General features: G+C 36.2%; 1 non-coding gene across 1 annotated transcript; it reads right to left on the bottom strand.

Moving 5' to 3' along the window:
• Nucleotides 1-1,684: 1,684 nt before the first annotated feature.
• Nucleotides 1,685-1,788, bottom strand: LOC141415211 (U6 spliceosomal RNA). The gene has a single exon (XR_012440220.1). It is a non-coding gene; the product is annotated as a U6 spliceosomal RNA (small nuclear RNA).
• Between the last annotated feature and the right edge of the window lie 2,527 nt (nt 1,789-4,315).

Here is a 4,315-nt window from a genome sequence, read left to right as displayed (position 1 = left end):
AACAGTGTGAATGCACATAATGTCCCCAAATAGTACAACTTAAAATGATAAAAGTGGTAACTTATATGTTATTTATGTTTTACCATATCGATTTTTTTCATTTGTTTAAAAAGCCTCTGATCTCCCCTCTCTCTTCCAGTATGTGAACTAAGCTCTCGTTTTTGTTTTGGGATATCATCATAGAATTTGTCACGGGCAATATGATTTTTACACTTACTTATTCTTTTTTTTTTTAAAACTTCCTTGTTGCTTAAAATGTTATAGAAAATTTACATTAGGAATGTGGTGTCTAAATATCATCACTGAAGCATTCAAGTTTTTTCACATTCAACTCTGGGCAGTGTGGTACATAGCATTCCATGCTTACTTCTCAGACTGCTTCTGGCAGCTTTGCAGAACTTTTCAAGTAATTACTCTTTGGGTATCAAGGGACTTATAACAACCAGAGAGCATGTTGCTCATCTCAGTCATTGTCTGGGTGCACTGACACCCATTCTAAAGGTACTGACACTATTTTGTGAGCCTGGCCTTATGATTGAGATCACATAATTGCAATAATTAGGAAAGTCACCTCAGGATATTATCAAAATGACCCACCCAAACTCAACTCCATATGGTTTGAAATAGCTAATGAGTCAGTTAATGTTCTATGTCCAGGAGTCATGGGTATCTCATATGGATAGCATGGAGGTATAATTTACCAACATTCTGACTGATTAAGGGTTTCAAGTGGACATTTTGCTACTTAAAGAAGGTTCAAAGTATTAACAGTTTAGACAAAAGGAAGGAACAATGGTTGTTTAAAAGTCAAGGCAATTGGAACTTAAATAATTTCTTTCAATCAAACATTCCAGGATTAAAAAGTTAATGCCATGCAGGATCAAAAGAAGATGTAAGTTTCAATAGACATTTGTGATACTGCGGAGAAGTATGAGAGATACTGGCCCAGCCTTGTGCATAAAGAAAAAGCAAAGAAAATGTTAAAAATTTAATCCTCTGATTTTAGTGTAGGAAATGCTCATTACAGGTGCCAGTGCCTCATGCCTGTAGTCCTAGCTACTCAGGAGACAGAGATCAGGAGGATCTTGCCAAAAGCAACCACAATTTGTGATGAGCCTTTCCAGAGATATGCTGTTCATATTTAAGTGTATAGTATATGCAAATACCTCTACAAGCATATATTAATATACAAACATTTATGCATGACATTTTTCTACCTTTTACACAAATTGTAGCATAAACAACAGTAAGAACCTTGCACATCAGTACATTGAAAACAACCTTTTATTATCAATGGCCAACTAGTATTTGATTATATACAAGTATAATTAAATTATACTTTATATTAATTAAATTATAGATTTGCTGTCATTTATGTCAAAGCTTTCTGTTCCCTTCACACTCCCCACTTTCACTTCTCTGTATCTCCTGTGCATGAAAGCCTGACCTGAATAAATCCTGGCTAAACTGAACTAATGTCAACTTTATATGATGTTTACATTTATTTGATTACTGCTAGATTACTTGTAAAACAAACAAATACTTACTGAGTAGTCTCAAAGCAAGTACTACTTGACACTTAATATTGATATTCTTAGTGTTGCCATCTTTGCAATAGCAATGCTAAAATTTCTCCTGTAATGTTTAACATGGTAGCATTATTTAGTGCTTAATTCCAAATTTTTAAAATATGGAATGCACAAATTTGTGTGTCATTTGTGCTCAAGTACCATGCTAATCTTTTCTGGATCATTCCAATTTTAGTACATGTGCTGCTGAAGTGAGCACCCACAAATATTTTTTAAATACAAAAGTATTTTAAGGGCATTGTAGTTCCAAATAGGAGAAGCTCCAAATTTGTCTACTATGAGTTGAGTTTATTTACCTGTTAAGAAAGGCATTTAAAGAGCCATTTTGAGCAGGCATGCTGGCTCATTTCTGTAATTCCAGCTACTCAGAAGGCAGAAATTGAGAGGATAGCAGTTTAAAGCCAGCCTGGGGAAAGGTTAATGAGAACCCTTCTCAGTCAAGCTGGGCATGCTTATGTCTATAATCCCAGTTACATGGGAGGCCATAGGTAAGAGGATCACAGTCAAAGGCTAGTCTGGGAAAATACATGGGACACTCTGAGAAAAATAACTAAAATCAGAAAAGAGCTGGTGGCATGGCTCAAATAGTGAAGTGCCTGCTCAAATAGAAAGTGTGAAGCCCTGAGTTCAAACTCCAGTACCACCTCTACTTCTTCCAAAGAGCCATTTAAAATACTCTATAAAAAGTATAATAGGTGCCAGGCATGGTGATGCATATATGTAATCTCAGCATTCAGGAGTCTGAGGCAGGAGGATCATGGGTTTGAGACATGGACTACAAAAAGAGACTGTCTCAAGAAAACAGAATAGAACAAACAAATGTGTTCGATTAGTGATAATCATTTACAGAGACTAGAGGCCAAGTTTGGTTTTACAGGAAATTTCCCCGAAAGAGAGAGAAACAATATCTGTGCAGAGATTGTTTAGGTGAAGTAAGGGTGTGTTCTGGGATGTAGTGCGGTCCTGGGGCAGGAGAAGCACTCCAGGAAAAAGGAACAAAACCTCCAGGATGGAGACATCATGACCTTTACCTTCATCATTGGAAGTGGTCAAGTGTGTCTGGATCATAGGGAGGTGAATCAAAATGAAAAATCAGGGTGTGGTACTTAGCCATAAGTAACCACGTCTCTACTATAAAATAAAAAACACCAAAATAGACCAGTATTTTTATCCAGAAGAATTTAAGGAGTCAGGTGTATACTTGGATAAAGAGGACATAATAGACTTTCTTCAGAAGTATTACAACTAAAACAAGTATAATTCTAGGCTGGGGATGTACCTCACTGGTAGAGCACGTGCCTGCATGTGTGAGGCTCTAGGGTCAAACCCAGCACTCTCCACTCCCTACTCCCTGCAAAAGTATTATTGAATACTTTTTTAATTACATTGTGTTAATTTATAAATGAAAAATACCTTCTGCAATGTAAATGACATGAATAATCTGGAAATTCTTTGCTATAAATGGAACTTAACACATACATAATTTATAAAATGGAAACAAAGTAAGATGAACCAAATAAAGCATTTGCTCTCATTGAAAAACTGGGCTTAATTTAATGGTTTTAAAGTTTTGATTTTACATATATTTTCTAATCTGTTCTACATGTTTGTTGCCTGTATTATGATGCTATATGTACTATGAATATTTTCATGTAATTATCAAGTAGTGTAAACAAATTCATGTAATCTGGTTTATTTACTTGTTGAATGGGAATTTAAAAATGTATAAATCCAAGAGAGTGGCTTGACATCATTAACAAGAAATAAGGTAAGTGACTTCTCTTTCAAGGAGATTTATTATATATTTAATCACATAACTAAAATCTGGGTTCATTGTACATTAATGCCAATGCTTTGGGAAAGTAAGGATCTCCATGTAAAAGGAAAGGGAGAGCTTTCCACTCTAGGATAGTAAATGTAAATATTGGTAAAAATGAAAAAATACACCATTGAGTGACAGATATCAGAAAAGAAGGCCATGCAGAAGCCCTAGCTTAGAGAAATGTCCCTATAAAATGTACTGTAGCTCAGCCATAACCAGTAGCTTGTGATGTAGCACTTATGACTTAAAAAGTTCACCTGAGAATAAGAGAACAGGATCTGAGCCACTTGGCTAAAACCAATGTCTCAGAGAATCTTGGCAGCAAGTCCCTTGGGGTCTTCAGTGGGGAGTAAAGAGGATGACTTTGCAGCAGGAGTGTCCACCCATAGGGCCCCGAGTTGGCACTGCCACAATGGGCTCCCATGAGAGATTAGTCCTACCAGGTGGAAAAGGCAAGGACAGGTACTCACCTAACTTTTCACCAGTCAACAGCTATGGCAAGCATATCTCTTATCAACATGGAGAATTTGCTCTAGTGTGACTGCTTCCCCAGAAACTAGCACTGCTCACTGTAGCCATTTGGCAAAACCAAAAGAAATCTGCAGAAAATGAAAATATTTTCTTTCTCCCTTTGCCTGCAGTTAATAATTAGGAAAAAAACCTCACATAATTCTTGGACAATTCTGTATCAACACCTTTGATCAAATAAAACATCTGACTCTGTAAACTTGAGCAAGGATAAAACACCAAGCAAATGGAAATTTTAGTATTTCCAGGGAGGAAAACTATTGTGAAGAGGTGAAGCAAGTATCCTTTTGGAGGCAAATATAAACAGATTTGTTTCATGGAGCAAGTTCTCATAAATCTCTACTTCATGTACTTTACATGACAGCCTAAGAAACAT

This window comes from Castor canadensis, chromosome 12 (assembly GCF_047511655.1).
Source record: "Castor canadensis chromosome 12, mCasCan1.hap1v2, whole genome shotgun sequence".
Taxonomy (NCBI): Eukaryota; Metazoa; Chordata; class Mammalia; order Rodentia; family Castoridae; genus Castor; species Castor canadensis.
This window is presented reverse-complemented; position numbering and strand designations above follow the sequence as displayed.